The following is a 27497-nucleotide window of genomic DNA, read 5'->3' as shown; positions in this document are numbered from 1 at the left end:
TGCTGGAAGCAGTCCCGGAACCCAGAAGTGAGTGCCGGCATCTTCCTGGAGGGAAATGCCACCGAGAACACAGATGTCCATGGCCGGGGCCGTCAGAGGGTAAGTCTGAACGATGGCCCTCGGCCATAGACGTTACAGCAGGTACTAATAAAGATGGCTGCCCCCACAAAAATAAAAAAATGGTAATAAATAAAGTTACGTTAGGGAACACATTAAAATTATTTTAAAAAAATAGGCCTATAACTTAAAACACATCAAATAAAAAAACAATACTTTCGTAACACCTTTCCTTTAAGGCCTAATTCACAAGACCGTGTCCTTTTTGTCCTTGTGCTATCCGCAATTTTATGGAATAGCACACTGACCCATTCATTTATGTAGCCCCATGCACACAACCGTGATGTTCATGGATCCGCACGGGGGCCGCAAAAACTCAGGACATGTCATTTTACTGGCTGTATTTGCGCATCATGTGACCTACTCAGGGGGTTCCATCCTCCTTTTTTTGTTGATCCGTGAATACTAATGACACACGGATGTACCACTGAAGGTTTTATTTGTGAAAAATTTTCCACAAACACAGACAACAGATCCGTGGTGGTTTTGCGGACAGCAAAATCACCACGGGTTGTGTCCATTAGGCATAAGCAGTCAGACACCCCCCCCCCCTTGCAGTATAAAAACTTCTGAGGTTTCTATGGGGGGTGGGGGATTATACTGCAAGGGGGGTCTGAGAGTCTGACTATAATGGTCACGAATAGAGCCCTAAGAAGTCAGTTGCTCTTACCCCTCCCCCTTGCAGTATAATAACGACTAAAGGCTCTATGGGGGGAATATACTGAAAGGCGGGTCTGAGCAACTGACTGACCTCTGAGGGCTTTTGGGAAGAATTATACTGCGGGAGGTCTGACTGACTGCTGAGGGCTCTAAAGGGGGGAGTTAGCCCCATAGAGCCCTTTGCAGTCAATGAGATGTTCAGACACCCCACCTTGCAGTACTGTATAATAATACATTTCCCCCAATCCCTAGCATCGGCTGATCACTTTTTTATGTTAAATAGGGGCAGGACCAGGAGGCTCAGCATAGTGAGCCACGCTCAGTCTTTTTTACACAGCTCTGCCGCTTACCTCACAGCTCAGCCCAGCCCTCGATGTCTTCTCTGGAGCTCCTGCTCCTCTCTGGTGGTGCGAGCAGTGTCATGGGGAGGGGTATGTGCTAGCAGGTGTGCCTGTCTGCTAGATAAGGCAGGAGGCACGCCTCTTAAAGGCATAGCGGGAACACCGCAGCAAATTAGAAAATTTAAATAAAATATGGCGAATGGCCCTAAAAGTATGCTGGGGGACCGGCCCCAGGGCACATGTGTTCCTGAATGTTTTCTAGAAAATAGAAGGCAGACTTTCACCCTCATTGGATTTATGATTACCAGATTACTGTTGGTCGCATTTTTCCTTTGTCCAAAAAGTCCCTTCGAAAATATCTACAACAGAATCTTGCTAAAGTATTCATCTGGCCTTCCACTTCTCCTGCCAAAGTCTGGATTTTCTTTGTTGAAAAGAAGTACCATTGGCTTTGGCCATGCATTGACTACTGAGAGCTCAATAATATTACCATAAATAATCACTATCCCCTTCCACCAATCCCTTAGCTTCTTCCAAGACGAAGGCCCACCAGGGTTTTCTCTAAATATAGACCTGAGGGGTGCTTATAACATTCTCCACATTCAAGAAGGTGATGAGTGGAAGACCGCCTTTCTCACGCACTATGGACATTTTGGACAGCCCCTTCATTCTCAGGATCGGTGGATCTTAGTGAAATGCCATGTCCTTATGAGATGGGAAACACATTTTAACTCTATGAATGTGACTCTTATGAAGAGTAATGGTGCTTTCCTAGGACCACAAAAACCCCCTCAACCCTTTTCCCAAATGATTATTATCTTATCCCATTTATCCACATTTTTTTTTTTATCAATACAATTTTTATTACATTTTTTCGAAACATGACAAACATTGAGGGCCTCAACAGGAGGCGCACATAGAATAATACAAAACAATAACATGCAGGCTGCGCACAGTTTAGGTTTGTAGGCACTCAAGGAGTAAAGGTATAGAGTGAGATATATACACAAATTACTGACATAATGCATTGTATTTTAATTATGGCAATAGTTATGTAAGAGCTACCGGTACACATCTAAACAGTCAATATCCAAAAATAAGATAGGAATTAGGGCTGGGCGATTTTACAAAAAAAATAAAATCTAGATTTTCGATTTGAATCTCGATTTTCTTATTTTTCTTTTTTTTTTCTAATCGCAATAGATAATTTAATAAATTATTAAATTATTTTATTTATAAATAATTTTTTAGCATATATTGCTATAATAATTGTACGTAACTTCACAATTTTTAACCCCTGCAAATACTTTTTTTATCAGAAATACAATTGGTAAAATGTATTCTAATTGATTATAACCTCTGTGTTCCCCGGCAGGGAACAGGTTAACAGAATCTATAATCAATGATGCGCTATGTGCACTAACATTTCTCTCTGCTCTTCACCACCTCAGCCTGTCTCCAACACTGCAGGTGAGGGCAGTCTAAATTGCAGCAGGGCCAGGCAGATAGCACCGAGCGGGCACTCTGGGAAGAGATTACATTATAGTGTCTGAAGTCTGAGCAGGACCCTGTACAGAACCAGCCCCACCATGGGGTGTTAAATAAATTACATTGATTCACACGACCGTGATTGGACCAGGAAAAACGGTCCGTCTGTCAGACGGATTTCCCGGCCCGACAGCGGTACATGTGAACGGGACTCCTGGCATCAGTCATTTAGGCTGCAGTCACACGACAGTGAAAAAAATGGCCATTAAAAACTGATTAATTGTCAGTTTTTCATGTCCATTTTGCATCAGTGTGTCTCCAAATGGATTTCCTTTGTCAGGGTTTTTTTGTCCCAATCCCCTGAAAACACCACAGTGCCCATGTACTGGAGATAGTGCCGAAATGTCCATGTAGATAGTGACACAGTGCCCACATAGTGCCACAGTGCCCACATAGTGACACAGTGCTCACATATAGTGCCAAGTTGCCCACATAAAGTGACATAGTGCCTACATATAGTGACACAGTGCCAACATATAGTAACATAGTGCCACCCCCCCGTATAGTGCGACACACCCTTGCAGATCACACCCCCACCCCCCATGTAGATCGCACACCCACCCTCCTTGTAGATCGCACCACCACCCCACTTGTGGATCGCAGAACCACCCCCACTTGTAGATCGCAGCACCCCACCCTTGTAGATCATACCCCCACTTGTAGATCGCAGCAACAACCCCTTTCTTGTAGATCTCCCCCCCCCCCCCCCATCCTTCTTGTAGATAACACCAATGTAGCTGCCAATAGGAGCTGAATTCCCGGGCTGAGGTTGCCGACACTCTGACCGGGGATTCAGCTCCTAGTGGGAGCTACACTGGCGCTATCTACAAGAAGGATGGGGGGTGCTGTGATCTACAAGGGGGGGAGGGTTGGGGTGCAATCATCAAGGGGGGGGGTGGTACGATCTACAAGGTGGGGGTGTGATCTACAAGGCGGGTTGATGGTGCGATCTGCAAGGGAGGGTGGTGGTGCGATCTGCAAGGGGGGGTGCTATCTGCAGCGGGGTGGTGGCGCTATCCACAAGGGAGGGTAGTATCTACAGGGCGGTGTGGCTATATACTAAGAGTCTCTGCTTCCCCACGGAACTGCTGTTCCGTGCTGTATCATTTTGTTCAGTACAGAACAGGAGTTCCATAGGGAAGTGGGGACAGAACAGGGCGCAGCTTGGCAGACCAGGCAGATGAGGTGGAGCGGGGCGGAGCTTCCTCCTGCAGCAGGGCGCGACGGCACCACTAAAGAATTGATTGAACGATTCTGTTAAAAAACAGAATCATCTGAGACCTTGAGGGCGAATTAATGTAATTAATTTGATTAAGCACCCAGCCCTAATAGGGATGTTAAGATATATATTTTTAGGGGTGTAAGGAAGTTACGGGGGCACTGGTAGCAAGGCCACTCTGATGATACACAATCCAAATATTTTGACGAACAAAAAAACTTGCCTTGTTACCCATAGCAACCAGTCAGAGCTTAGCATAGATTTCCTAAAGGGTTTATTCAAGATTAGAAAAGAGGATTTGCTTTCTTTCTTCCACAAACACATCCACACTTGTCCATGAGCTGTGTCTGGTATTACAGCTCAGCCCCATTCACTTCAGTTGGGTTGAGCTGCAATACCAGACACAGCCCATGAGCAAGAGTGGCGCTGTTTCTGTAAAAAAAATCAGACACATTTTTGGAATCCTACCCTTTAAGCTGGTCTACACAACTGATAACTAGAACAGGGGACCCTGCCGTCGCCTACAGATGAGGGTGAGTTGAATGGAGCAGTGGACGACACGGCTCCAGATATCTCCATGGAAGGTACGGAAACAGCCAAGTGACCCCCCACCTATCTAACATTTATCACATTTTGCATGGATAGGTAATAAATGTTAATGGAAAAATATGCCTTTAATCCCTGTCAGATACTTTTATCTGTATATATTTATCTTAGTAATCAATATATGCACTCCAAATAGCATTAGTACTGCGGGCTAGGTATGGTTCAAAGACCGACCCCCCATATATAATCAAATAGGCAGCTCCATTAAATGTATCAAAACACAGAGAAGGAGAAGAGCTTATAGCCAGGAATATATATAAAAAGTAGAAATTTTATTAACATATATAGACAGACAGTTTTGTAAAAAACAATGTATATATATATAATACAATACAAGGACAAGACCCTAGTAAAAAGGTTTAGGGAGCAATTATCAGCATTACTAGTGTACAAACTGGGTTAGCTATACTATCACAGATCACATCCTGTCATGTGTTCAAAATATAAGATTCCTATATGGAAAGTGAAAAAGTTGTACAAACTCTATATTGAGTCTAGAACAATGAAAGAGGATTCAAACCATCTTAGGCAGGTGTAAATACAGAGGTAAGTAGACAGTAGCTCACCCATAATAAAATGTAGTTGCAGTCCGATAAGTGCTCCAGCACAAAAGCCCCAACGCGCGTTTCGCTGTTAAATTGCTTCCTCAGGGGGAGATGTGTGTATGTGTCCTATGTCCTACTACCCTTTTATAGTGTGTGCCTCTACAGAAAAAAGCCGATGATTATCGTCGCATGCCCAGAGACACGGCCGGACTGCCCCACTTCCATCTCCAAATGCTGGAGCGCACATCCGGATTCCCGACGCGTAGCGGGAGTTCCGGGCATGCGCAGTGCACCAACAGAGACGGAGCGGGGACAGCGTCGCAACAACGGCCGGGCCTGGGCATGCGCACACATCGTATTGATGGACTTATGAGTCTGTAAGTAGAGTGATGTCTGTTTCAGTGTAATGCATTATGTGTGTGTGCGGGGACATTTGTCAAACTACCATACCATCGTGGTATCGACAAAATACATTGTGGCATCAGAGGGGGCAATGTGAAGAAACTTCTGTCGCAAAGGGAATGTAAATGGATCGTGATGATTGGATCCATGAAACCTCATGGCCTGAATGAAAACTTGAGCTTCGCTCCATTTTTATAATCTCTGTCATTTATATATCACTTTTTAATTTTGTTTTTGTACTTTCTATTTGTTTGTTTTTTATCTAGGTTTCTAAATAGTGTGCCTATATTCTTGCTGCCCGAAGGTGTTTTGAGTGACGCTTCTACCCCTCTCTCCACTAATTAAACACCAGAAAAACAAGAACTTTGATCTACTGTATTATATATTATGGTTTTATAATATAGATTTTATCTATGTGTAGTGTTCTCTATAGTAAATGCTAGAACGGTTCTCTGACTACATATATGTTGAGAACTTGGGGAATTGATGGCTATACGTTCCTTTTCCTCTTTTTTGCCTTGCAAAATAGGTCATTTTGGTTATCTTTATATGGCTGTTACTATCTAATGAATATATTGAGTTCTACATGATGTTTTTATGTATGCTTGTAATTACATTATATATCGATTTATGTTTCTACCTCCACATATATTATGTATCACTATTTTCATCTGTTTCCTTTTGTATTTATTACGTCAGCACTGTTTATAAATTGATACATTTATACAATAAATGTATTGATACAATATATAATTGTCACTTTTGGTATCAATAGCCTGTGCTATTGTCTTACTCTGCACTTCTTATATTATTTCTTTTTTGTCTTTTTATCTCTCATCCTTTTTTCTTATTTTCTTATATTGTGTTCAGTCCGTGAGCACTTCGGATAAAATATTCTTTGTTCCAGTTTTTCTATTCATTATTATATTATTTTTACTTAGTTTTTCTCTATATATGTACACACGATATACACTTTTATCACAGTACGGCTTGGTTCGTGCTTTTTTCTAATCAGAGTTTTCAACTACACCGTCACAGTGTTTCATAATCTGCTCTGTTTACAAATCATCTTTTTCATTGATGGTATGGTAGTTTGACAAATGTCCCCGCACACACACATAATGCATTACACTGAAACAGACATCACTCTACTTACAGACTCATAAGTCCATCAATACGATGTGTGCGCATGCCCATGCCCGGCCGTTGTTGCGACGCTGTCCCCGCTCCGTCTCTGTTGGTGCACTGCGCATGCCCGGAACTCCCGCTACGCGTCGGGAATCCGGATGTGCGCTCCAGCATTTGGAGACGGTAGTGGGGCAGTCCTCGCTTCCGGCCGTGTCTCTGGGCATGCGCCGATAATCATCGGCTTTTTTCTGTAGAGGCACACACTATAAAAGGGTAGTAGGACATAGGACACATACACACATCTCCCCCTGAGGAAGCAATTTAACAGCGAAACGCGCCTTGGGGCTTTTGTGCTGGAGCACTTATCGGACTGCAACTACATTTTATTATGGGTGAGCTACTGTCTACTTACCTCTGTATTTACACCTGCCTAAGATGGTTTGAATCCTCTTTCATTGTTCTAGACTCAATATAGAGTTTGTACAACTTTTTCACTTTCCATATAGGAATCTTATATTTTGAACACATGACAGGATGTGGTCTGTGTTAGTATAGCTAACCCAGTTTGTACACTAGTAATGCTGATAATTGCTCCCTAAACCTTTTTACTAGGGTCTTGTCCTTGTATTGTATTATATATATATACATTGTTTTTTACAAAACTGTCTGTCTATATATGTTAATACAATTTCTACTTTTTATATATATTCCTGGCTATAAGCTCTTCTCCTTCTCTGTGTTTTGATATATTTATCTTAGCAGCCCCTCACTCAAAGGTTACCATAACTCCCATTTACTTCAGGAGAGAAGTAACTGTGTATGTGTGTGCTTCAGCACCCATTATTTCTTCTTGTTCTCATTTACTTGTCATGTATTTAAAATTACTAGTAAACTTTTCCCTATATATACAATTTAGTTGGGTGTGAATAAGATGTTGACTGCCCAGCTGCAAATTTTTGGTGTGTTCCCACACATCTGCGCACTTATAATTTAGCGAATCTGTCTGATAAATAGAAATAAATACACCATGGTGTAGTCAAATTGTGTGTCCTTGGCCGCCTAAAAGGTGTTTACCAGGCCTTGAGCATATTACAATAATCGCAGAAATCTGGAGGGAATACAGAAGAAAACGCTTACAAAAATACTTGTATTAAAAATTCTGTAATCTCCGGTCGTATGTACAAAAAACAACCAAGATGACATGTCATCCTTAGTGATGTTATTATCTCAGCCACAAGACAGCATCGTCCAAAGGCTCTAGTGCTGTACAGGTCAATATGGCAAACACTCCACTGCAGCCGTAATGGGTACATCGGGGACATTGGCGGGATTTATATAGTGTTTTCCTATTGAATTTCTGCCATTATTTTAATATGCCCTAAGTAAACACCTTTAACACACCTTTCTCTGTCTTAGGGCTCATGCACTAGACCGTATTATAGCTCCATTTTGTATAGCGCCATAATAGAGATCCCGTAGAGGAACATGGGGCTTCTACTGAACCTCTGTATGCCTCCAATTTTCTGATTCTGTCTGACAAAAATTGTGGTATGCTCCATTGGTTGCTGTATGTAGGTGTTCTCCCCTACGTATGTATGGCTCATTACTAGGAAGCCATGAAGCCCCCCGCTCACCTCTGCCCAGGCTCTGTGTACGCAGCTCTGTTGTTAGACTAAGGCTTTGTTCATATCTGTGTCAGGGCTCCATTCTGACATTCCGTTGGAGCTTTCCGTCAGAACGGGACCCTGACTGAAACAAACGGAAAGCATAGGTTTCCATTTGCATCACCATTGACTTCAATGGTGACGGATCCGGTGCAAATGGTTACATTTGTCTCCATTGTGCAAGGGTCCCGTCGTTATGACGGATGTAATACTGTAGTCGACTACGCTATTCATTCCGTCAAAACAACGGAACCCTTGCACAACGGAGGCAAACGGAAACCACAACCGGAGGCAAACGGTGACGGAGCCGTCACCATTGTTTCAGTCAGGGTTCCGTTCTGATGGGAAGCTCAGACGAAACGCCAGAACGGAGCCCTGATGCAGATGTGAACGAAGCCTAATCCTCTTAGGTCAGTATAAGCACTTGTCCCGCATGGTATATAATACTATAGATATGAATATACAATTTCATTATCAGCTTTCACTTGTTTAATTGCATAAGGTACTTTTCATTCTGTACTGCTACTAAATTAGTTTTATTATATATAATAAAGATAAAACTGTTACTATAGAAAATCACAAAGATAATAAACAGTTGTTACAATACATTGCAATGTACAATAAAAAATAGTCACCTGCACACATGTAAATAAGGTATTTCCCAATTAAAAAGACATTAGTGTCAGGTTGATGGAGCTAAAGAGAAACTCCAGTCATTACATAATTTTACATTGGTGTAATACAGCACCTATATGATACACAAAGCTGCAGGAAAAAAATGCCTAAATCAATTTTTTTACTTTCAAAAGAACACATAATGCATCATTTTGACCTACTCTTTTCTAAATCTTTGCAACGTGGAGCTGAGCTGAATTTTGACTATGTCCACCAGATAACTAACTATGGGGTAGGGTAAAATAAATATCATACAAAATATCATATTAGACAAAGTAGTCACAAACTGCTACAATGTAGATACTATGCTGTAACTGTATGCAGGGAACATAAAGCTATTGTACAGTAAAAGCTTATATAGGCAACCAGTAGATCTGGATCTACTGCTAGATCTCTGACAGGTCCTAAATAGATCACTTGTGCCTTGGTTTAAGAATGAGGACTCTTTAGTGTTGGACTTAGGCCCCATGCACACGACCGTATATGTCATCCATAATTACGAACAGTAATTACCGACCCATTCATTTCTATTGGCCATGGACACCTTTCAGTATTTTTACTGATGGGTATCCGTGCTGAAACAATTATAGAACCTGTCCAGTGGCGTAACTACCGCAGTAGCAGCCGTAGCGGCTGCTATGGGGCCCGCGGCTTGAGGCCAGCCGACACGCCCCCTATATGCCCGGTGGCGCCGCTAGCAGACGTTATGACTGCTACAGTGGTAGCGACGCTACTAGGGGGCCCACACCGCCGAGCCTCCAACATGTATGGGCTGGGTGACACATGCCCTCTCATGCCCTGGGGCGTCACTAGTACCGGAGGGGGCCCGTTGCTAGCGACAGTCACCACCTCTTGCAGTAATTGTATCTGTGTCTATTGCTCGCAGGTATAAATACATGCATCAGCGTTGGATAGCCGGGTACGTTCTGTGCCCGACCATTCAGCGCCTTACAATGATGCTGATTGGCGGGGCAAAATGACTTGCCCCGCCAATCAGCGCCTTTCAACTACGCTAGCGGTGCGATGACGTCATCACTCCGTTCCGTGCATGAAAGGCACTGATTGATGGGGCAAGTCATTCTGCCCTGCCAATCAGCACCTTTGAACGACGCACCGCTTGCGTCGTTCAGCCCCAGCAGACCTGCTCAGAAGAGAGCAGATCTGCATTGCCACCGGACATCGTGGGAATGGGATCAGGGTGAGTATGTAATTGTTTATTTTTTTCTACTAAAACTGAGTGGTGTTATCTACAGTGGGGGCACAATATACAGGGGGGTCTATATGTGGGGATGTGGGCCACTATATACAAGGGTCTATATGTGGCGATGTGGGCCACTATATACAGGGGGGGTCTATATGTGGGGATGTGGGCCACTATATACAGGGGGGTTTATATGTGGGGATGTGGGCTACTATATACAGGAGGGCCCATATGTGGGGCTATATGTGGGGATGTGGGGCACTATCTACAGGGGGTCTATATGTGGGGCACTATATACAGGGGGTTTTATATGTGGGGCACTATATACAGGGGGAGCTATGTGTGGGATACTATAAACAGGGGTGGGCTATATGTAGAGCTCTATCTATAAGGGAGCTATTTGTAGGGCACTATCTATAGGGGTGGGCTCTATGTGGGACACTATAAACAGGGGTGGGTTACCTGTGGGGCACTAGCCACAGGGGGCTATATGTAGGGCATGGTCTACAGGGGTGGGCTATATGTGGGACACTATATACAGGGGGAGCTATAAGTGAAGTACCATCTACAGATGTGGGCTATACGTGGAGCACTATAGGGGAAGCTATATGTAGGGCAGCACGGTGGCTCAGTGGTTAGCACTATTGCCTTGCAGCTCTGGAGTCCATATGTGGGCACTATCTATAGTGGGCTGTATGTGGGGCACTATCTACAGGGGGTTCTATGTAGGGCACTATCTACAGAGGCTCTATGGGGGTCACTATCTACAGGGGGCTATGGGGGCACTATCTACAGGTGGCACGGTGTGTGTGGGACATAGTATATGGTACTATTATAATCAGGGACGCAGTGTATGGCGCTATTATAGTTAGTGGTGCAGTGTATAGTATTTTATTATATTTAGAGGTGTTGAGAATTTTATCTTTGTTTATAGGTGATGTAATGTTTTAAAAGTGAGAAGCTGAAGACATCTGAGCGGAAAACTGCAGAAATAGGTTGTGGCCGAGAGAAATCCATCAAAGAGGTCTGTACCGGAGGGAGAAGAAAAGAACTAGAATCTGAGAAGTCACCGGTGAGTCACTTAATGTAAATATTTATTCTGCCCCTAATCAGTACTGTAGTCACTGTATAATCTGCAGCGAGATGATGGGTGGTATGATTTTTTTTTGTGTGAAACAGCATCTCCAAGCATATCCTTACCATTGTTCGGGCAATGCTGGGAGCTGTAGTTTTACGCCGTACAAACCTATATGGCAGGGGTTGCACTAAATTGAGCTGTATTTGTTCTGATGTTGTATATAAGTACTGAGCTTGGTTCTAGGGCTGTATATATGTACTGATCTTTGTTCTGATGCTGTATTTAAGTACTGAGCTTTGTTCTGGTGCTGTATATATGTATGAGATTTGTTCTGCGGATGTATATATGTACTGAGCTTAGTTCTGGTGCTGTATTTATGTACTGAGCTTGGTTCTGGGGCTGTATTTATGTACTGATCTTTTTCTTCTGGTATTGTATATATGTACTGAGCTTGGTTCTAGTGCTGTTTTTATGTACTGAGGTTTGTTCTGGTGCTGTATATATGTATGAGCTCTGTTCTGGTGCTATAATTATGTACTGATCTTTCTTCTGGAGCTGTATATATGTACTAAGCTTGGTTCTGGTGCTGTATTTATGTACTGGTCTTGGTTCTGGTGCTGTATTTATGTACTGAGCTTTGTTCTGGTGCAGTATATATGTACTGAGCTTGGTTCTGATGCTGTATATATGTCATAGCTTGGTTTTAGTGCTGTATTTATTTACTGCGCTTTGTTGTGGTGCTGTATATATGTACTGAGCTTGGTTCTGGTGCTGTATATTTGTATGAGCTTGGTTCTGGAGCTGTAATTATATAGGATATATTTCTAAAAACAAAATTGCAGGGCAGATTGAATTGTTCTCAATTCATTGTATATTTCATGGGAACCTGTCTAGTAGTTTTAACCCCTTAAACCGCCACCATGCGGTAATACATGACCTGACAATATTTCCAAATGTATGTTTTTTTCAGATGCAGCAAAATCTTTCAAATCCACTTTTAAAACGGCACACACTATATGCGAATTACTCATTAAATGGTCATGGGGCGGTGCCGTATCCTGAAGAGTCACATAGTCCTGCCTCCAAACCCACCTTTCCATGTTTGATTGACATCCCTCTGGCTGGTATAATTTTCTCGGATGCGCCATATACAAGGGGGGGCTATGTGGCACTATACACAAGGGGGGCTCTGTGGCACTATACACAAGGGGGAGCTGTGTGGCACTATACACATGGGGGAGCTGTGTGGCACTATATACAAGGGGCTGTGTGGCACTACTAAGGGGAGCTCTGTGGCATTATTTACAAAGGGGAGGGCTGTGGCTCTATCTACAGGGAAATGTGTGTGGCGCAATCTACAGAGGACTTTGTGTAGAACTATCTACTAAGGGGGCTGTGCGGCACTATCTACTAAGTGGGGCTGTGTGGCACTATATAAAAGGGAGGGGGGCTGTGTGGCACTATATGCAGTGGGAGCTGTATAGCGCTATATACAGGGGGGCTTTATGGTGAAATCTACATAGGGCTGTATGGCACTATCTACAAGGGGGTGGTGGGGGCGCTATCTACAAGTGGAGTGTGACACTGTCGGGGCTGTATAGCATTGTCTACAGGGGGCTGTATGGCACATTCTACAGGGGGCACTATCTATAAGAGCGGCTACTTGTGGCACCTGGGGGGGGGCCCTGTCAAGAGTTTGCTATGTGGCCCAGTATTTACTAGTTACGCCCCTGACCCTATCCTATACTTGTCCGTAATTACAGCACGGTCTCTCCTATAGAAGCCTATGGGTGCTTCCGTAAATACGGACGGCTACGGATGTGCATCCGTAAACCGTCCATATTTATGGAAGCGTTGCTATGCAACATGTTGGTGACATCATTTGCAGCCTCCCTCTTTTTTTACGGATCTGTATATATGGATCAAATACGGATGCAATACGGACCGTATTTTAAAATACGGTCGTGTATATGGGGCCTAAGGAGGCATCATGACTGTGTCGGGACACTATTATTTTGTGCAATACAATACAACATTTTGTTATCAAAAAGGGGGCACTATTACTTTGTCTGGGCACTGGGTGTGTATGGGCAGGAATTGGGTGGGGTTCAAGACATGGCTTAACATTAAAACATTTGGAAATACATTTTTACCTACATTTTTTGGAAAATTAAAAAAAAGTAATAAACATACAAGTTTAGTTTCAAAAGGTATTTACTGGGTTACAAATATACAGTACATGAAATACAAAAAGACACAAATAAAATCCAATGACCCCACGCAGAGGGCAAGATAACATATTCATATAAATAGAAAAAGAAACAATATAACATAAAAAAAATAGTTATAAAAGAAAGGGGAAAACACAAAAATATTACAAACAGGTAAATTCTCACGGCAATAAAGAAAATCGTAATAGCACGATGATACCGCACAAAGAAGCAAAAGGTCACATAACCGTATAATATCATATATCAATATAAAGATAAAAGGAGAAACGTAGCAAACATACAAGTTTAAAAAAATTCCCATGAGTTGTTCCTAGAGATGAGCGAACCAATTCTGCATGAATTTCCCAAAAGTTTCAGATTTACCATAAACCGTAAGTTTTTTTGTTTGTGGTGCACAAATTGGCAAAATGGCAGCCACTGGCGAGCGCTGGTCGCATTTTACAGATTATAGAAAAAAATAGGGGAGAAGAGGACATTTAAAAAAAAAAAAACATACTCACCACCACTCCTTGTCTCCTGCGGCGACTCGTCCATGCAGGCCTCCTGAGATTACGTAGTTTTGTCCCATGTGATCGCTGCAGCCAAGCACAGGAGGCCGGCAGCTGTTGAATCCTATCACTACATTATACAAGTATGGTGTATGTGAGTATTACCATACATAAAATTCAACATTGTCATTTGTGGGTTTTTTTTATTATTGTTTATTGTTTTAGTATTAGGATAAAGTTCTGCTTGTATCTTTTCAGTCAGTCTTAGTAAATCTATATTGAGGTCACTGCACTTACTGATCAATGTCATCACCAGTTGAAAGCTGATAGTGCGGAGAAGTTAACAGCAACTTAGAATGATGATTATATAACATTCAATGTTTGTAAATAATTACAATGGAAAGTTTTTGCTGGAGTGTCCCTTGAATGATCACAACCACCCTGTTTTGTATAGAAATCAGGGTCACAGCCCTGCTTCTCTGATACCAAAATATATTTTAGGCTACGCGCACATCACGTTATGGCCCTACACAGCGGGTACCCTCAGATGCACATGTTACACGTGTTCAAAGGGTTCCATTGGCCGGATGGAGGCCAAAAGTGTGTCCATTTGGCCTCCCCTTGGCTAGTATACTTTTTTTTTTTGAGGATGGAATTCAAGAGATACTGCAAAAAAGTCACCGGCGCAGCGAGATTGCGGGAGCCGGTGTATTCCTATGGCAGCTGGCAGCCTTGTGAACGCTCCCAACCCTGCTATAGGAAGATTGCTATTGAGACCTGCCTGTGGCAGGTCTCAATAGCAATGCGCTAGTTTTGCCATATACTGCGATATTGCGGTCTATGGCATAAGCGATCTAATGATTGCAGGTTCCACCCCCCTAGAGGGGCTAAAAAATAATAGTAAAAAAAGTTTTAAAAAAATATATAAAAACTAAAATCACATATAAAAAATAAATAAACAAAAATTAAAACATAAACATATTAGATATCTCCGCATCTGAAAATGCCAGAACTATAAAAATATAAAACTATTTTTCTAATACGGTGAACCGTAGCAGGAAAAAAGGTAAGAATGGCCGAATCGCAGTTTTTTTGCCACTTCAACCCCCCCAAAAAAAAAATTATAAAAAGTGATTGAAATGCCAGACATTCCTCAAAATGATATTAATAAAAAAAGACATATTTCCATGTACAAAAATATGCCTTACACAGCTAAAGAAGTTACTGGGGTCACAATATGGCGATGCAAAAAAAAGTTTGTTTCTTTCAAACGTTTAATTTTTTTTTAAAGGTGCTAAAACATAAGAAAGACTAATACATTTGGTATCACCGTGATCGTACTGACCCGCAGAATAAAGGTAATGTGTCATTTTCACTGTACAGTGAACACCGTAAAAACTAAACTCATAAGAAAATGGAAGAACTGCTGTTTTTTTCCAATTCCACCCCATTCTGATTTTTTTTCCAGCTTCCCCGTACATCACATATAATATTAAATAGTACCATCAGACATGTATACCATTAAATTCTATGGTGACAAATACCACTGTTTAGGTAACTGTCACAGTCTATGTTTAACGTATACGTCGGGAGCTTTTCCAAAATGTAAAGTGCATATAGCCTTATAAGGATACGACTGGCCTTAATGGTCCTGTGCCGTATACCCACTGAATCCATTGATTGGCTGCAGCGATCTGGGTATACGGGCACATCATCGCTGCAGCGGCAGGGAGGACCATTGCAGCGGCGCTGGAATGCCAGTGGATCTGTGGGGTGGATAATGCCTCTTTTTTTTGCATACCCTCCTCCCTTGGATACTTTTTTGATTAACTCGGAAAACCCCTTAATGTGCTGCTAATGACATACATGCTGTGCCGGCCTTAGGGGTGTGCAACCTGTGCGGCTTAACACTTCTCCTGAGTAAATAGCGCGCCATTAGCAATGGGTATTTGGGGCAGAAGCCCCAGATTTTTTGCCCAATACCCCGGGCCACTGCCACAATCAATTCTATTACATACAATGTAATACTATGGTGGAGCAGGAATCTATCAGCTCCCTGCTGTACTGTTCTCTAGGCTGCAGCCTATAAGATGGCGGGTCAGGATCCCTGCACAGGCCGGCGTGATGATGTCACTGCATTACGCCGACCTACGCAAGGATCCCGTCTCGGCTTTCATGGGCTGCAGGCCAAACGTAACTGAGGAGGCCAGCAGAGCAGCTCCGTTTGTCACGGAAATGGGGCTAGGTAAGCACAAGTTATTTTTTTGGGGGGGTGATTACCTACAAGGGACATTTTGGCACTCTCTACAAGCGGGGTGTGTGGCACTAACTAGAGGGGGCACCGTGTGGCACTATCTACAGGGTGGCACTATCTAAAAGGGGGTGTGTAGCACTATCTACAAGGGGAGTGGGCATGTGGCAATATTTACAGGGTGGGGTGTGTGACTATCTGCAGGTTGCACTGTGGCACTGTTTACAAGGGGAGGGTGTGTGTGGCACTATCTGCAGGGGGCACTAAGGCATTATAGCAAGGGGAGGTGGTGGGTGTGGCAATATCTACAAGGGGTGTGGCACTATCTACAGAGGGCATGGTGTGGCACAATCTACAGGGGGGGTGTAACATTATCTACAGAGGGCACTGTGCGGCACTATCTACAGGGGGTGTGTGGCACTTTCTACAGGGGGCACTGTGGTACTATCTACAGGGTCACTATGTACAAAGGGGGTATGACACAATCTACAGAGTGCACTGTGTGGCAATATCTACAGGGGGCTTTAGCTACGCCACTGGTGAAAGGTATGTAATATGGAAGGGGGCACCAAAATAATCCTGCACAGGGCGTCCTCAAGCTTAAAGCTGGCCCTGCTTAAATCATCACAACGGGCAGTCACCCATATTGCATTATAATTCCTTGCTCAACACGGAGATGCTACAAGAGGGAAATGTGCACAGGTGCATGCTGATGTGTTTTGCTATTGTACACAATAACAGTGCCCCTAAACTGTGATAATGCCCCCTTACTGCCCCCTCATAGTAATAATGCTCCCTTAGTACCTCTCACATATTAAGGCTGCCCCCTCACAGTAAATATGCCCCTTAGTGCCCCACAGACAGTAAGTATGCCTTGAGGTGCCCCCACAAAGTAAAGATGTTCCCTTAATGCTACCATATAACAATGATGGCCCCTTAGTGCCCCCTCACAATAATAATGCCCATTAGCACCCCTTTTACAGTAAAGATGACCCCTTAATGCCCCCACATAGTAAGGTTGCCCCCTTAGCCCGCTCACAAAGTAATGATGCCCCTTAGTGTCTACCTCACAGTAATGATGTCCACAGTGCCCCCTTCACAGTAGTGATGCCCCCCTTAGTGCCCATACACAGTAGGTATGCCGCCTTAGTGCCCCACACACACAATATTGATGTCACTTTATTGCCTCCACACATATATAATAAAAGTAATATTCACCTAGCCCTGTTCCCACAATGCTCACTCTTCAGGCTTCTTTCAGCCCGTGCAATTGGTAGCTCGGCAAAGTCACGCGCAAAGACATCACTGCATTGCACCGCCTGTGCCGAAGTCAGGGATCAGTGAGTGAATGGTGGAGTATAGCGTGCATGGCTGCAGACCGCCGTTCCTATTCAAGCCTCGGCGGCTGCGGCCATGGGTCTGTGAGTGCTGGCCGGCATCTCTTTCTTAGGAGACGCCAGCACCCACTTCTGCTCCGCTCGGCACTGTCCCATAGGGTGCGTATGCACGCTCGTGCCTGGCCTTAAAAGGCCTGCGCGTGCACATTAATTATATTTTAAATTAGCCCCAATCACTCTGGACTATTTAAGGGGCCCTGCCCCTTCACTACCAGCCTGAGCGTTGTTAGGAATTCCCATGTTAGTATTTGCAAATGGTCCCTCAGTGTTATCCTATTCCCAGTGTTCCTTGCCCTGCTACCTATATCCTGTATCCCGTGCCGTGCTTTGTTCCTGAGCCTGTCTAGTGTTGGAGTCGTGTCCTGCTGCACCTGCTGTCATCCGCCACGTCTGGCGCAACCTGCTGCACCTGCTGTCATCTGCCACGTCTGGCCCAACCTGCTGCACCCACCTCCAACTGTGCTAAAGCCTCTGCCACTGTCTGGACTATTCAGGTACCCTTGTGCTGGACTTTGTACTGATTGGGTGCTCTGTTGTTTGGCCAGCTGTCTCCCCGCTATGGCGGTGCGGCTCTGTGGGTACACATACCCACAGACCGTGACATGGAGCAGGGAGCCCCACCATTGTTACTATTGTATTTAATTTTATCTGCATTCTGATAATGGGGCAGTACATGAGGGGGCCCCCCAGTACACGGGCGCCGTTGCAGCTGCGTGGTCTGCCTCCATTGGAGGTATACTATTGGCTGTGAGATAAGGGTTGTTGTCCTCTGGAGCAGGTTTCAAGAATCTCTCTGTACTTTGCTTCATTTATCTTTCCCTCGACTCTGACTAGTCTCCTAGATCCTGCAGTGGAAAAACATCCCCTCAGCATGATTATGCCACCACCGGGCTTCACTGTAGGAATTATTTACAACTAGCCCAAAGGCAACTAATACTCTTTATGCTCCCTATCTATAAAATGTAACTTTTATTATATTTATTATTATGTCAATAATTAAAAACAATCCCATTTTAATAACACTGATCTACCGACTATCACTATGTCAATATTGTTTGTTTCCTCTAGCTAATATAAAGTATATAGGTATGTCACATTGGAAATCCTGCTCATTCATTTATGCAGGAAAATGCTGTACAAAATAAACAGCTTTACCACTGCTAATGTTCCAATGTCATCGCAGCTAGTCTGCAGATTCTAGCAGCGCTTATTCACTTTTTTAGTTATTTAGATGCTGATGATCGCAAATTAAAACTCAAAAGCCTCTCCGACATTCGGCATCTTCAACAGTTGGAGGCTAATGGCACAATGTATATACTCCCATATCTTTTATAAACTCCCATATGATGTGCAAAGTCAGAGTGCAAAGTGATCCACTCATTGACCGTACATGCTACTAGTCCATTTGTTTTGCGTTTGCGCTCATGAATAACAATTCAAGGAGTTGTACAAAGTCTCTCCATAGTCTTTCCACGAGTGACATAATTAAATACTGTATATTAGTTAGTGGAAACGAACAATATCGACATAGTGATAGCTGGTAGATCAGTGCTTATAAAGAGCGTTCTTTTTGATGTATTGACATTATAATAATAAATGTAATAAAAGTTAAATTTTATAGATAGGGAGCGTAAATGGTATTAGTTGCCTTTGGGCAAATTGTAAATAGTTCAAAGTTATTTACATTGCATGTATCTTAGGGCCCCCTTGTAGATAGTGCCACACAGCCCCCTGTAGGTAGTGCCACATAGCCCCCTGTACATAGTGCCACACAGAACCCTGAAAGGTAGTGCCACACAGCCCCCTGGTAGGCAGTGCCACACAGCCCCCTGGTAGGGAGTGCCACACAGCCCCCTGGTAAGTAGTGCCACACAGCCCCCTGGTAGGTAGTGCCACACAGCCCCCTTGTAGGTAGCACCACACAGCCCCCTTGTAGGTAGTGCCAGACAGCCCACAGCCCCCTTGTAGGTAGTGCCACACAGCCCCCTTGTAGGTAGTGCCACATAGCCCCCTTGTAGATAGCACCACTTATTTTGCGTTTGCGCTAATGAATAACAATTCAAGGAGTTGTACAAAGTCTCTCCATAGTCTTTCCACGAGTGACATAATTAAATACTGTATATTAGTTAGTGGAAACGAACAATATTGACATAGTGATAGCTGGTAGATCAGTGCTTTTAAAGAGAATGTGTCGCTAGAAATTTTTTTATTTTTTTTAGTTAAACAGTTAGTGTATAGGTGATTAAACATTGTTCTAATTTTTTTAATTTTTTCACGAGTCAGGAAATATTATAAATTAGATTCTAATTTATAATATTTCCCAGCGCTGGTCACTAGATGGAGCAATTCCCAAAATTGCAGCATTGCATGTGGTAAAGCAACCACATTGCTTTATGCTGCAAAATTTGAGAAAACTCACTCGCTCTAGTGAGCTCTCAGAATCCCCCCTCCTTTATCCTGGCTAGTGTCGGGAGAAACGAGGGGATTGAACGGTCAAACCTCCTACACTGTGTGTCGCCATTTTTTGAGCTAACACACAGTGTAGTAGGTTAACATACAGTAGTAAACACACAGTAAAACACGTACATACACAGACCTAACTTACCTGCTCCTGCCGCCGCCGCTCCCTCCGGTCCGTCCGCTCCGTCTGCTACCTCCGCTCCAAGTGCACAAGTCCGGAAGCCGCGACCGGAAGTAGTAATCTTACTGTCCGGCCGCGACTTCCGGTCCACAAGAAAATGGCGCCGGACGTCGCACAGTTCTATTTGGACTGTGTGGGAGCGGCGCATGCGCCGTTCCCACACAGACGGCGTACAGCATAGTGGATGGAACGGGCCCCGTTTGCATTCACTATGGGACTGTATGTGCCGTATTCCATGTCTGTATGTGTCGTTAATCGACACATACAGAGATGGTAAAAAAAATGGCAGCCCCCATGGACAAGAAAAAGTGAAAAAATAAAAAAAAGTAAAATACAAAGACAGAAATAAAAAAAAAAATGTTTAATAAAACACTAAAAGCAAATTGGTCTAAAAAAATTTTTTTCCATGACACTGGTCCTTTAAAGAGTGTTCTTTTTGATGTATTGACATTATAATAATAAATGTAATAAAAGTTAAATTTTATAGATAGGGAGCGTAAATGGTATTAGTTGCCTTTGGGCAAATTGTAAATAGTTCAAAGTTATTTACATTGCATGTATCTTAGGGCCCCCTTGTAGATAGTGCCACACAGCCCCTTGTAGATAGTGCCACACAGCCCCCTGTAGGTAGTGCCACATAGCCCCCTGTACATAGTGCCACACAGAACCCTGACAGGTAGTGCCACACAGCCCCCTGGTAGGGAGTGCCACACAACCCCCTGGTAGGGAGTGCCACACAGCCCCCTGGTAGGGAGTACCACACAGCCCCCTGGTAGGGAGTGCCACACAACCTCCTAGTAGGTAGTGCCACACAGCCCCCTGGTAGGTAGTGCCACACAGCCCCCTTGTAGGTAGCACCACACAGCCCCCTTGTAGGTAGTGCCACACAGCCCACAGCCCCCTTGTAGGTAGTGCCACACAGCCCCCTTGTAGGTAGTGCCACATAGCCCCCTTGTAGATAGCAACCACCCCCCTTCCTGTAGATAGCACCACTGTAGCTCCCTGAAGGAGCGGAATCCCCGTGTGGCCAGGGATTCCGCTCCTGGAGTTCTCCCCTTGATTTCTCTGTCCATATATGAACAGTGACATCAGGGGAAACTCCTGAAGCGGAATCACCATCCACAGCGTTTTCGACACTGTGACCAGGGATTGCACTCCAGGAGAAGCTCCTGTTGTCTGTGTCCATTTATGGACAATGATGCCATTGGCTTCTCCTGGCGTGGAATCCCCGGTCACAGCGTCTGCAACGCTGTGGGCGGGGATTCCGCTTCAGGAGTTTCCCCTGATGTCACTGTCCATATATGGACAGAGAAATCAAGCGGAGCGCTCCAGGAGCGGAATCCCCGGCCACATGGGGATTCCACTCCTTCAGGGAGCTACAGTGGCGCTAGTAGATAGCAGAGCAAGGAGATACCTCCCTGCTCTGCTATAGTGCCGTCGCTACTGCTGTAGCAGCCGCAGCGGTGGCTATCAGCGCCACCGCCCATGGGGGGAGTCCGACGCGGGCGCCCTCATGCCTGATGTCGCTACTAGCAGCCGCTTTGGTTGTGAAGATGCGCGGAGTAAAGAAGTGCCCGGGCGGAAAGGCAACTGCTGAGTCTCCAGGCCCGGGCGCTTCTGAAACAAGCAGGGGAAGGGAGCGAGCACAGCGCCCCCTTCCATTAGCTGGAGTGATGCACCCTGAGTACACATAAAGCTGCATGAGCCGGTCACCAGTCAGTGTCCGTGTATGACAGACATGAAGTGCATTAGGGTACAAGGATTGTGGGGGATGTCGTTGAATGAGGGGGTCGAGTTCTCATGACTAATGTAAAACTAGGGGGGCAGGGAAATGAGTCAGATTAGGGAATGTTAGAGGCCTGTCTAAAAAGATGTGTTTTCAGGGCAGACTTAAAACTGTGAATGTTGGGTAGAGACGTTGGTGAGGCGGTTGGTCAGAAAGATGAGCCTGGCTGCTGCATTGGGGATAGATTGGAGAGGGGAGAGTTTAGTGAGGGGAAGAGCGATTAGTAATGAGTTACAGGAGTCAAGAAGACGAGAGTGAATCAGAGCAACAATGAGAGTTTTTTCCACAGTAAGAAACGAACGGATTCTGGAAATGTTTTTGAGGTGCAGGTGACAGGAGCGTGAAAGTGATTGAATGTGTGAAGTAAAGGAAAGATCGGAGTAAAAAAACAAAAACAAAACAGCGTGTATGCTGCCCAGGAGATGTGGTAGTGTCACACACTGAGATGGAGATATCAGGTTTAGGTAGGTTAGATGGTGGGAACACAAGGTGCTCAGTTTTAAAAAGATTCAGCTTCAGATAGGGAGAGGACATGATGTTAGAGACAGTGGACAGACAATCACTGGTGTTTTGTATTAGAGCGTGGGTGATGTCATGGGACGAGGCATATAATTGGGTGTCATCAGCGTACAGATGGTACTCGAAGCCAAATCTGCTGGTGGTTTGCCCAATAGGCGTTGTGTAGAGAGGAAAGAGAAGCGGACCTAGGACTGATCCCTGAGGAACCCCGATAGCAAGGGGAAGAGGCAGTGGCGGATTAAGTAGACCATGGGCCCTGGGCTGTTACCCATAGTTGGGCCCCCCTTCTCCACCGCCACCCTGTAACTATTGTTAACACTTCCTTTTTGTCCAGACATTAACAAATGGGTGTTACTACTCCCCTTGTCAAAAGGCTGTGTCCCCACATACTGACAGTCTCCAACCATCGCTGACAGTATCGCACCATGTAGGGACACATTCTCCTGACAAGGGGAATAGTAACACTTATTTGTCTATCAGTCCTGGACTGCACAAAGACTTTGTGAAATACAAGGATTTCCTATAATAAACATGTCAGTAGAGATGACAGATTGTCTATAAATCTAGTGACTCACAGGTGACGACGTAGTTTTTTTCCTCTTCTCCATCCAGTCCAGACTTCATGACGACTTTTCCCGGCCATGACCCATTTCTGCAGAATTTGCCACTCAGATGTCTTTGGCTCCTCACTTTTCCAACATTTCCACACCTATAAAAAAAAAGATAATATTATCATGGTGCCACACACTGTGCCCCTAAATATAATAGCACCAAACACTGCGCCCCTGAATAAAATAGTACAAACACTGTGCCCCTAAATATTATAGCACCATAGACTGCGCCCCTGAATATAATTGTGTCAAACACTGTAGATAGCACCACACACAGCCCCCTGTAAATAGCGCTACACAGTCCTCCCCCTCTGTAAATAGCGTCACATAGCCCTCCCCCTCTTGTATATAGTGCTACACAGCAATCCCCCTTAGATATAGTGATACACAGAGCTCCCTTCTATATAGTGCTATACAACAATCCCCCCTCGTATATAGTGCTACACAGCGTCTCCCCCCTTGGACCTGCAGCTCTTGTAATTGCTCAGTATAATGTCCCCCGTAGCTGCCCCCACAGTATATTGCCACCCATAGCTGCCGCCACAGTATAATGCCCTTCATAGCTGCCTCTACACAGTATAATGCCCCCATAGCTGCGACACAGTATAATGCCCCCATAGCCGCGACACAGTATAATGACTCCATAGCTGCGACACAGTATAATGCCTCCATTGCTGTGACACAGTATAATGCCTCCATAGCTTTGACACAGTATAATGCCTCCATAGCTGTGACACAGTATATTGCCCCCATAGCTGCGACACAGTATAATGACTCCATAGCTGCGACACAGTATAATGCCTCCATAGCTGCTACACAGTATAATGCCTCCATAGCTGCTACACAGTATAATGCCTCCATAGCTGCTAGACAGTATAATGCCTCCATAGCTGCGACACAGTAGTGGAACCAGCAAATGACACACTGAACAAGCGGTCAGAGAGATAGGAGGAAAACCAAGAAACCAAGAGAGAGTCGTGTCTTTAAGGCCAATAGAGTGGAGCATATTGAGTAGTAGTTGGTGGTCTACGGTGTCAGAGGCTGCAGAGAGATCCAGAAGAATCAGGAGAGAGTATATGCCATTAGATTTAGCCGTCAGGAGATAATTTGAGACTTTATTAAGGGCAGTTTCTGTGGAGTGTGGAAACCAGATTGTAAGGGGTCAAGAAGAGATATAGCGGATTAGGGGAGAGTAGACCAAGCGTTCCAGGAGTTTACTTATTTATTTCTGCTATTTATATAGCGCCAACATACACTGTACAGAGGTCCTCACTTACTGTCCCCATTAGGGCTCGCAATCTAAATTCCCTATCGGTATGTTTTTGGGGTTTAGAGAAGAAGGGGAGATTATAGACAGGTCGGTAGTTAGCAGCACAGGATCGCATCTCAGGGAATTCCTGTGATGCGATTGGGGCTCATACGGGCAGAATGCCCAGGGTCCTTTGAAGGGATGTCTGACCATATTCCCTGTTGTTATGACGCACTAATCTATTCCCTTACAATTGCCTATGTACTATTAGTGCCGACCTGTGTACTGCTAATGTACTGGCATACACTGTAGATACACCAATCAGGCATAATATTATAAACCACTGACCGGTGGAGTGAAAAACATTGATTATCTGGTTACAATGGCGCCTGTCAAGTGGTGATAGATATTAGGCAGCAAGTGAACAAGTTCTTGAAGTTGATGTGTTGTTATCTGGAAAAATAGGCAAATGTAACGATATAAACAGCTTTGACAAAGGTCCAAATTGTTATGTGTAGATGCTGGCCCGTGTCCACCACCGAAAGTGTCTACAATGGGCTCATGAGCATCAAAACTGGACCATTGAATGGAAGAAGGTGGTCTGATGAATCATGTTTTTTTTTACATCATGTGGACGGCCAGATGCGTGTGAGTCGCTTACCTGGGGAAGAGTTTGTAATATAAATCATATACAGTAGTGTTCAAAAAAATAGCCCTTCCAACATCATTAACCTGGTAAATCAATGTTTTTGGTAAAAGTGATATTTCTACATAGCAAATAATTTACTTGTATGTGTAGTAGAGTAGTAGAAAAAACCAGAGCCAACCATTAGGACATTCATGCCGCTCATTCTGAGGAATTGAATCATTAAGTGAAAGGGGCTTGTTCAAAATAAAGCAGCAAGGAGTTAAATTGGTGAAGTCGTTCATTCTGTGGAATAAAAGGAGTAAATTTTGGCCCTTATATAAGGTAGGAGGGTGGCAAATGCTGCACATCTTGGTAAGGGTATGTGCACACGACCTCTTTTCAGATGTAATGGAGGTGTTTTACGCCTCGAATTACGCCTGAAAAGACGGCTCCAATACGTCGGCAAACATCTGCCCATTGCTTGCAATGGGTCTTACGATGTTCTGTGCAGACGAGCTGTCATTTTACGCGTCGCTGTCAAAATACGGCGCGTAAAATGACGGCTCGTCAAAAGAAGTGCAGGACACTTCTTGGGACGTTTTTGGAGCCGTTTTCTCATAGACTCTATTGAAAACAGCTCCAAAAACGGCCGCGAAAACGCCGTGAAAAATGCTGCGAAAAACGCGAGTTGCTCAAAAAACTTCTGAAAATCAGGAGCTGTTTTCCCTTGAAAACAGTTCCGTATTTTCAGACATATTTTGTTAATTGTGTGAACACACCCTTATAGTGCATCTCCTGCTGAAATACTGGGGAAATGGGTCGTTCCAGACATTGTTCTGATGAAAAGCGTACGTTGATTAAAAAGTTGATTGGAGAGGGAAAAACATATAGAGAAGTACAGCAAATTATAGGCTGCCCAGCTAAAATGACCTCAAATGCCTTGATGTGGCAACCAAAACCTGAAAGACGCAGAAGGAAACGGGGAATTACTGTTCGAATGGATCGAAGAATAGCCTAAATGGCAAAGGCTCAGCCAATGATCACCTCCAGAAAGATCAAAGAAGATGTGAAGTTACCAGTGAGAACTGAGCGTATGTGCACACGATAACTGCATTTACGTCTGAAATTACGGAGCTGTTTTCAGGAGAAAACAGCTCCGTAATTTCAGACGTAATTGCATGTACTCGCGTTTTGCGAGGCGTCAATTACGGCCGTAATTTGGAGCTGTTCTTCATTGGAATCAATGAAAAACGGCTCAAATTACGTCTCAAGAAGTGTCCTGTACTTCTTTTGACGAGCCGTCTTTTTTACGCGTCGTCGTTTGACAGCGACGCGTAAATGACAGGTCGTCGGCACAGTACGTCGGCAAACCCATTGAAATGAATGGGCAGATGTTTGCCGACGTATTGGAGCCGTATTTTCAGGCGTAAATCGAGGCATAATACGCCTCGTTTACGCCTGAAAATAGGTCGTGTGAACCCAGCCTGATAGTCAGAAGACGATTAAGTGAAGCCAAGTTACCAGCAAGTACTCCCCGCAAGGTTCCGTTGTTGAAAAAAAGACATGCACTGAATAGGTTAAAATATGCCAAGGAACACATTGACTGGCCCAAAGAGAAATGGCGCAACATTTTGTGGACTGATGAAAGCAAAATTGTTCTTTTTGGGTCTAGTGGCCGCAGACAATATGTACAACGACCCTCGAGCACTGAATTCAAGCCCCAGTACATGGGGAAGACAATAAAGCATGGTGCTGCAAAAATCATAATATGGGGATGTTTCTCATACCAAGGTGTTGGGCCAATTTATCGCATACAAGGGTCATGGATCAGTTTGATTATATCAAAATACTTGAGGAGATCATGTTGCCCTATGCCGAAGAAGAAATGCCCTTGAAATGGGTGTTTCAACACGACAATGACCCAAAACACCGCAGTAAGCGAATAACATCTTGGTTACAGACAAACAGGATTGAGGTAATGGAGTGGCAGCCCAATCCCCGGACCTCAATCCCATAGAGAACTTGTGGGGTGACATAAATAATGTGGTTTATGAGGCAAAACCCCAAAATGCAGAAGGACTGTGGAATGTCGTCCAATCTTCCTGGACTGGAAAACCTGTTCAGAGGTGCCAGAAATTCTTCAACTCCATGCAACACAGATGTCAAGCAGCTCTCAGAAACAACGGTTATGCAACCAAATATTAGTTCAGTAAGTAAAATCTGAAACATTTTTTCAGATTATTTTACATTTTTGAGTTTTTAAAGAAAAATACTGACACTGCTACAGCCTAAGGCCTCATGCACACGGCCTTGCCCGTAATCACGGCCTGCGATTGCGGGTACCGACGGCCGCGGTCGCAATCTTCTGGAGTACAAAAAGAAGGAAGACAACAGCAGGGTGCCCCTAGTGGTCATATACAACCCACAAATGAACAATTTGAGTACAATTTCTGCTGATCTTCAACCTGTATTTAACAAAGACAATAAACTGAAGGAAATATTCCCGGATTTA

Source organism: Rhinoderma darwinii, chromosome 3 (genome assembly GCF_050947455.1).
Source record: "Rhinoderma darwinii isolate aRhiDar2 chromosome 3, aRhiDar2.hap1, whole genome shotgun sequence".
NCBI classification, from domain to species: domain Eukaryota; kingdom Metazoa; phylum Chordata; class Amphibia; order Anura; family Rhinodermatidae; genus Rhinoderma; species Rhinoderma darwinii.
This window is presented reverse-complemented; position numbering follows the sequence as displayed.